Source organism: Cynara cardunculus (assembly GCF_001531365.2).
Source record: "Cynara cardunculus var. scolymus isolate 2C chromosome LG 7, CcrdV1, whole genome shotgun sequence".
NCBI classification, from domain to species: Eukaryota; Viridiplantae; Streptophyta; class Magnoliopsida; order Asterales; family Asteraceae; genus Cynara; species Cynara cardunculus.
In genome coordinates, this window is record NC_037534.1 from 3,288,068 (window position 1) to 3,297,618 (window position 9,551).

General features: G+C 34.1%; 1 pseudogene; it reads left to right on the top strand.

Annotated features, from left to right (window-relative positions):
- The first annotated feature begins 1,246 nt into the window (after positions 1 to 1,246).
- LOC112515074 lies at positions 1,247 to 8,361 on the top strand (annotated as a pseudogene).
- The last annotated feature ends 1,190 nt before the right edge of the window (positions 8,362 to 9,551 follow it).

A 9,551-nucleotide genomic window follows, 5' to 3' on the forward strand; every position in this document is an offset into this window, starting at 1 on the left:
ACTTCAAATAAATTGTAATTTGCATATTGATGATGTTTAACATATACTAAAGAGAAATGACCGTAAACCGAAATAAAAAAAAAAGGTAAAAAAATATGATTTCTTAAAATAATTTCAGAAAAATAAAATATATTATGTAAAAAAATTATAAAAAATAAAATCTTAAATTATTTTTTTTAAATTAAAATTATTAAGTAACAGCTTTGGGTTTATAAAATATTGAAATTAGGTTTTGAAAAAGAAAAAAATTAGAAAAATCCAAAAAATATTCTCATTTTAAATAATTAAATCCTTAAACATTTTTAAAAAATAAACTATCAAACTTCTAAAAATTAGTTACCGTTCTGAAACCCTACATTATTAAATATTTATTGTTAAATTCTAAAATGTATCCTCAAAACATAAAAATATATATAAAAGTATAAAATAAGAATATAAAATAATTATAAATAATATTTTCCAACAAAAATCAAATTGGTTGTTACATTGTTAAATTCATGTACCAAAAATTCTATGATTAATCTGATGATAAAATACAAAAATAATAATTAATAACAAATATAGAAGTAATCATATGATAAAATAATCTAAAATATATAATTCAAATAGTATAGTACCTAATAAGTGAATATCACAAGTGGATCATTATTCTTTAATAATAAATATGCATTATTATTTACAATTTTTTTTAAAAAGAACATCAGACATGATAATACAAAAACTCATTGTCCAAGAAACAGCTAACCACACCCAAAAAAGGCAACAGGCGTGTAAATTACACATGATAGATCGTGACCGTAGGTTTCGCTCACAACCCGTGAAGTAAATAGATTAGTCACTACAAACGTATAAGTAGATAGCATAACTAACCCGATTGATTTTATCGCCCCCTATACTTTATCGTCAACGTCAACTTACTACCTTTGTGGTTGAGATTAAGCGTAAAAAGATCGATAGATTCCTAAATTAAAACCCATGTTAGATTAAGCATTCCACAATTGTTGATGGCCTCCGGCGGCAGCGCCACCCACACACCGTGGGGGCTGCCCCTGCCGTTGGGAACACGTCAGGTTCACAAATTATTCCATGGTGTATATATTTACATGTATATATTTGTATTATTAAATACCCATATTATTTATTTTGATTAATATAATAATATATATCTTATAAATTACTACAAAGTAGTTCGTCTCTTTCTCTCTCTCTCTCTCACACACACACTCTCTCTATCCCTCTCTCTCTCTCACACACACACTCTCTCTATCCCTCTCTCTCTTTCGAGAGGGCGATTGCTGAGAACACTGAGTACTGTAAAAGAGCAACAAAGAGAAAGAAAAGGGAAGAGACATAGAAAGAGAAAGAGAAAAAAAACGACAGCCACAGCCAAGCTCAAGAACTACGACAGCGATATCTCTTTTTTCACTGCTCTTAAAGAAGGTTACTACTGTGTATATATACATATATATATATATATATGTGTGTGTGTGTGTGTGTGGCTTTACATATTTTTGTAAAAATTCAACAGTTTCTGGTTTATTCTTTCTGTAATTAAATCGAATTTCATAAAGCTTCAAGAAACACTCGTATGATGCTTTCTCTTTTACCCCTTTTTGTCTTTAATTTCCATCAACCTTAATTTCCTACTCAATTTCGACATCTGGGACTTAAACCAATCGATCCATTTATGTATATTGGATTTGGAGTTCACCTTTCAGGTTGTAGAACGAATGGTGAAGATGATATCTAAGATGATGGTGATGATATGGAAGTAGCAAGATTCGAAGACGAACAGCAGCATAAGAACAAGTTCTTTGGATTCAATTCTATGTCACAAGATTATATTTTCAATTTCTCGCATGGGTTTGAAAGACCATCTCAAGATCAACAACAACAGAATCACATCTCGCATCAGATCCGACGGGATAAGCTAAGGGTGCAAGATTTTGAGCCGCCGGCGCCGGCGTCATTGGTGGGATTAGAGCAAGTGGATGAGGGAACTGGTGGAGCCGGTGGGATTAATCCTGCCGTCTATGAGACCGGAGCTGGGATGTTGTCGGAGATGTTCAATTTTCCAACCGGAGGTCCAGCCACCGAATTGTTAGAGAATCAAATAAACTACCAACATCACCGGAATCAGCGACCTAATTCCGCCACCGGAGATTGGTATGGTAACAGTACTGCTCAAGCCATGCAACTTTTTCTGATGAACCCATCACACGAATCTCCTTCCTCACAATCTTCTTCTCACCATCATCACCACCATAATTCTTCAACTTCTTCTTCGACACTTCACATGTTGTTGCCAAACACTGTCCCATCTTCCACTTCCACCCTTCATCATCAACAAAGCTTTGGTAGTACCTCCGGGTCTGGACAAGGGCAATTCGGTCCATCCACACAATTCGCATGGATACCTCCTGGTGGGACAACCCACGAAGGTGGTGGTGGTGGTGGCGATAGCCATGGTCTTTCTTTATCTTTATCTTCTACTTTACAACACTTGGAAGCAGCTAAAGTTGAGGAATTAAGAATTGGTGACGATCCAGCTGCAACAGCGATGCTGTACTTCAATCAAAGTGGAAGCGATCCATATCGGCATCTGCAATTACAAGGCGGAGGTGGAGGGGTGATGGGTTCAACCCACCATCCAATTCATGTGGGTTACGGATCTTCTACAGTAGGAGTAGTCAAAGCGTTGCGGACGTCCAGATATGTCAAGGCAGCTCAAGAATTGCTAGAAGAGTTTTGTAGCGTTGGAAGAGGTCAGTTCAAAATAAACAAGTCGGGTTCAAAACCTGCAAATAACCCGAATCAGAATCCGAGTAACAGCTGTGGTGGTGCATCTTCTGCTTCTTCAAAAGATCACCCTCCATTGTCATCTGCTGAAAGAATTGAACATCAAAGACGAAAAAGCAAACTCTTATCCATGCTTGATGAGGCAAGTCAATCTCCCTTTTCTCTCTCTCTCTCTCTCTCTAAAGAGAATTCTGGGAACCAATAATTGAACCTATATTTTTTAAATTCCACCGGAGCCGAACAAGATTCCGGCGACTAATTCTACTTGAGCATTTCGTATAGAGAAAAGCCGGCAGAAAAACAATAGGGGTTCGTCTGCTGACAGAATAAACTGAATTTTCTTGAAAATTTTCTTTATTTCCAATTGTCTAATATATATCTATATATATGTATGTATATATATGTATATAACAGTAACCATAGTATTAACCATAAGGGTACATTTGATTTCGATATGGGGAAATCTTAATATGATGATTGCATAGTAATTGTTTTTCATCTCTTGATATTAATGTCATCTGTTTTATGAATGCTATCACCATCGTCATTCAGACAATCGGCCAATGCTGAATCATAGATCCAACTGCGTACACAGCAACGTCATCATCTGTAATTAAGAAATTACGTAGGGTTAATTATAGCTAGCTAGTCTAGATTCTTCTTTTTCCCCAAGAAAAAAGCTGTGTTAATTAATAATAAATATGAAAGGGAAATCATTCATAACCATTACAACGTCTTGACGTATGCTAAGATTGATTTGTTCCAAGTTCTATAATTTCGATATTTATCTTATTAAATTAATATATAACATCACACACACAACATATATATATATATATATATATAAAATCTTTGGCTGTAGTGAGATGGAATTGCTATTTCTAGAATATTAGGATCTTGTTAGTTTTTCAGAAGTGTTGAATAGAGATAGATGAACAATTGAACATTCAGTCAGTTGTTTGTTTTAGTCACCTAAATTCAGTAAAATTGAGTTATTCGCAAGAATTACAAAAGTATGTTTCTGGTTTCACTATTTTGCGATAAGATCGATTGACGAAAATAACAATTGAAACAAAAAAAAGCAGGTGGATCGGAGATACAATCACTACTGTGAACAAATGCAGATGGTGGTGAATTCGTTCGACTTGATATTGGGTTTCGGAGCCGCTGTGCCATACACGGCGCTAGCGCAAAAGGCCATGTCTCGTCATTTTCGGTGTCTAAAGGATGCAATCACAGCCCAATTGAAGCACAGCTGCGAGTTATTGGGTGAGAAAGATGTGGGGACGTCCGGGGTGACCAAAGGAGAGACACCAAGACTTAAAATGTTGGAACAAAGCTTAAGACAACAAAGGGCATTCCATCAAATGGGGATGATGGAACCCGAAGCCTGGAGACCCCAAAGAGGCTTGCCCGAACGCTCGGTTAACATTTTGAGAGCTTGGCTTTTCGAACACTTCCTACACCCGTAAGTATACATATATATATATATATATATCCGTACTTGTTTTTCTATTGAATTATGCACTTCTAGTTGATCATAGTTACCAAAATTCAGGATTTAGGAATCTTTATAACAAGATGAAAGAATTGGTGATGGTGGGTATTAAAAATTTAATGATGAAGTGATAAATAAGAGGAGTTTTTGCTTTAAAAAATTCAAGGGATGTGTGTGTTGGGCAAGCTTTTATGATTGAGAGCGATAAAAGAAAGAAAGAGAGAAAAGCATGAGTAAGTGTGGGTTCAGCCTGATGTTGTCTCTCCAACATAAAGCTGATAAAGTGGTTCTTTCATTATATGTTTCAATCGATTATTCCTTCTTACAACCCTCATAAAACCTGCTATATCATTGAACAGCCCTTTCACTTACGTAAAAGATACCAATTGAACACATGTAACCTAATGATGGGGCCGAAAAGTTTTTGGAGGAGAGCAAAGGGGGAAGATGCTGTAAGGAAGAATGAGTCGGTTTGATTGATTTGATGCTCAGATTTGAAGCTTTTTTCTCTCCTAAACTTTACATCAAGAAAATGACAAACAGAAAGCCTTGTCACTTTGATTCAGCTGTCTGAATGCCGTCTATAGTAATTAAACACATTATAACTTAATCTTTTTCCTCCTTTGTACATTTATTTACTTCGAAATAACGATCGAAACCTACATTCAATTCAAAATGTAAAAAGTAAATGAAGGTAGGTGTCCATTTCACTTTGCCTCATTTTAGTGTGAGCTATTATGAAGTCATTTACTGACAGAAAATATGTGCATGATCACAGAATCTAATGGACGTATTCTAAATCTTAATTTGTGTGTTCTACTATGTGTGTGTGACTGTGAGAGAGAGAGAGAGAGAGAGAGAGAGAGATTGTACTGATGATAAGTTGCTGAGGAGATTCTGTGTAAGATTGTTTCTCATCCATGCAAGATATATAATCCAAAAAGCAAAAGGAAAGATAGTGAATAAACAAATGATGTGTCCTTAATTAGGTTAAATACACTATGTTCGAAAATGCATTTAATTTGAGGTGGGGTTGCATCATCTACTGTCGTTTTAATTGGACTAAATCGTTCTCAGGTATCCAAGCGATGCCGATAAACACCTGTTGGCTCGACAGACTGGCCTCTCCAGAAACCAGGTTCATTCGTACTCCATCCTCTCTCACTCTCTCTCTCTCTCTCTCTACATATATATATATATATACATATATGTATTATATCTGAAGATATATGCACACATGTCTGTGTTTTCATGTGTCTGAGCTTTCATTTTCATCATAAAAAATGGTCATATGAAATCAAGAAAAAGATAACCAAATAAATTAAAGGGCAAAAACCAGGAAAAAGTTTAATGGGATTTTGCATGATTTCCTGAACTTCTCTTCATTATTTTTCCAATCAAGAAAAGCACCAGACTTTTGCTTCGAGTTATTTCCAGAAACTGTTCCGATCGATCCCTTGAATCTTTTTAACAAAATGTGGATGATTTTTCATCGAGATTTTTACCAGAAAAACAACACCTTTTATGCACAGTGAAACAGGTGTGATTTACCCCCGCCTGCACAGTGGGAGAAGCAATAAATAAAACTGTGTACATGAAATATAGAAGCAGTTGTAGGTCTGCTTTCTCGTGCTTTCTTTGTCTTTAATCATTTTCCTTTTGTCCTCTCTCTCTGACCTGCATTTATGCTTTCAATTCATCTCCACATCAATGTCATACGGTACAACCTCTGTGTGTGTATATATATTTTGGTCTTATTCATCCCCATTTTACTACTACTATTTATTATTTATCATGTTTTAGAAATTTCATTTCATATGCCACCATTTTTCTGTAATTAAGTTAATCATGTTCTTAATTGAACATAATTAAGATTAACTGTTGTAAGTTTAATTTCATATAATTATTACATTCTTATGACTTAAATACATTTGTATCAATTTTAAAATTAAAAATAGTTTAAAATTAAAAAGTAATTATTTAATTGTAATTTTGGAGTGGATGAAGATCCAGATGCTGTCTATGATGACATTACCTAAAGGATTCATGCAATACTACTGCTAACACATGAATAGTACACAGCTAATAAGAAGTACCCTTGGCTTTATCAGAAGTCAGAGTCCAGCACAAAGGTCCCCTTCATTGGTACTCCTTTATAATCATCATCATCACACACACACACATATATATATATACTACTATTACTATACCACAAGTCTTCACCTTTCATCATCCACAACCCCAAAGTTACTTTCATGCATTTACTACTGCCTGTAATGTTCATGTGTCATATTCCATGGTAAAAACTAACATGCATGCTAAGGTAAATTCTAGTACTATAAGAGCATCTCCAACCGGCCGGTAAAAGTCTATGTTTGCAGGCCAAAACCTTCCAACCGGCCGGCAAAAATGCCTTCAAACAATGCGTGTATTGTTCACTTCCTGCAAATCATTTGTGAGAGGAGGGTTTCGGATCGAGGGGAGTATTTTGCAGAGAACCGTTGGAGAGGCTTTCTATTTTACTGTGAGAGCATCCACAGTTTAATGTTTTAGAGGGTTATTGTGGGTTGGAGTTGCTCAAAGGACACGCTAATTTAGTCCTGTTGTTAGGGTTTAAATTTACCATTAGTTTTATCAATTAATTATACTTGTATTCTAGATGTTTGAATGATCTTCAGTTATTCATAATCGATAACTTCATAAATTTCAGTTAAAGATAAGCAATTTCGTTCAAAATTTGAGTTGTGAGTGGCCGTTTCTAGTAACATTTAGAGATTGTTTACCAAACGCTTATTGGGTAAACACTTATCGGCAAGAACACCACCATCACTTACCTTATCGGGTAACTTTCTTAGTCATCAAAATGAATTATTGGTAAACGTTTCCTACCCAGTAACACTAACCGGGTAATAATAGTCTTATCTCTCACTTAGCAGGTAAGATTCTCAGACCTTGCATGTCTCTTATCGAGTAAAATTATTGGCTCTTTACATGTTTACCTGATAAGACAATTAACATTCCATAAACACTTACTTTTTATGTATTGCATGGGGGATCAAGAAATTGAAAAGTAATCCTTTTTTTCTTATTCTATGTTTAGCATGTCGAAAGGTAAAATATAGCATGGATTTTTGTCTTCTTTCAGAAAAGAAGTATATTTAAATGTATAAAGTTGGTCTTGTTATGATGATTGCATGGTTTAATTAATTAAAAATTAACAGTGGATGTGTGTATGTGTGTGTTTTGCAGGTGTCAAATTGGTTCATAAATGCAAGGGTCCGGTTGTGGAAACCCATGGTGGAAGAGATGTACCAACAAGAAAGCAAAGAAGAAGCTGATCAACATCATAATCATAGTCCTCATCATCGTCATCAAGATGATGATGATGATGATGAAGATGATGATCAAGAACAAGAAGAAGATAAAGAAAACACTAAATACCATAACCATAATCATGACCAAAATCAGACAGATAATGACGGCCACCACCACCACCACCCTCCTCCTCAGCCATCCTCCGCCGCTACACAAACTTCAATGCATGCTCCGCCACCACCACTTACATCTGCTCCGACATACACCACCACCACCACCACAGCAACAGATTCTGCTGCAAAAAGATCCGAAATCAATGACTCTGAAAACGACCCTTCACTTCTTGCAATCAATACACAACATTGCTTCTCGGAAAACCAAGCTATGACCTACTCTTATTCCAACCCAATCGGCGGCATTACCACCATGGCGCCACCACCACCACCACCCTTTGATGGCGACACATGCCGACGAGGCAGCATGCTTGGCGCTGAATACAGGACCACTACAGGAAACGATGCTGCTGACATCGGGTCAACACTCATAAGGTTTGGGACCACTTCCGGTGACGTGTCACTCACTTTAGGGCTACGTCACGCCGGAAACCTGCCGGAGAAGACATCTTTTTTCAGTTAGAGACTTTGTGGGTTTAAATTATAATTACGTAATTCGACCATATCATAAAGTATCTATTGGTCTAAATTCTTATTACTTAATTTTTTAGTCGATTATTATATTATACTATATTATAAAACATTTGAAAAAAAACTTTTAAAAATATTTTTTTATGCATAAAGTACTGTTTATTAATACATATTACTTAAAATTCAAGATTACAAGTAAATTGTACATAAGTACAATTTTTAAAGCTCTATGTTTGAATTCGTGTAACTAACTGCGGATAAACATCTCATTTTAAAATATAAAAAATCTAAAATATAATTAGGATAATTATTGAGTTCTAACATAATACTTAATTATTATCTTTATAAAAAAATATTATTAAGCCTAAATTAAGTTTCGTTACGTTAAATTAAATTATAATAAAAAATTTGAATTAAAAAAATAAACAAACAAGAACTAATTAGATAATTTAATACTAATATTGATATATTTTTTGCAAATTTTATATAATATTTTCAAATTTATATTTTATTCAAAAATAAAAACATTATCGCTTTCTCAAAACCACATAAAATTGTATTATATCGACATGGATAAAAAATAAAACGAAACATTGAAATGTATATCGATGCATTGCACGAGTACCCTTCTAATATATATATATATATATATATATATATATTATACCTTCAATCTCATATATATTTTTTTCTATTTATTATTTCAACATAAATAATTTAAAGAAAATATATATATATATATATATATATATATATATACACACCTTAATTTACACCCTATTTTTTCGGTTTTATTTGTAAAAAAAATAAGTAACTGAAAAAAATTATATGATTGAAATGAGAGAATACAAGGTTAAATGTTTTTTTTTAATTTAAATTAATACAATCTTGCTAAATCCCGTTTATGTTATTAATAATTACTATATATTTACGTTGATGATTATGGTTTAAATTGTTGTGTTACCAATGTAATAACTTTGATTACTTTTTCTTCAGATGTCACGCTGACAATATATATATATATATATATATATATATAGGGTTGGGTTCACGTGAGACCAGCCTGTTTTCGTGAGACCCATGAGACCACATTTTTACACGTAAACTTCACAGCAAAAACACTGTGAAGGTTTAAAAAAGTTGAACCTTCACAACAAAAACACCTTTTTTAAAAAGTCACCTTCACAGCATTTTTGCTATGAAGTTTCAAGTGTAAAATGCTGGTCTCACGGGTCTCACGAAAACAGGCTGGTCTCACATGATCCCAAGTCTATATATATATATATATATATATA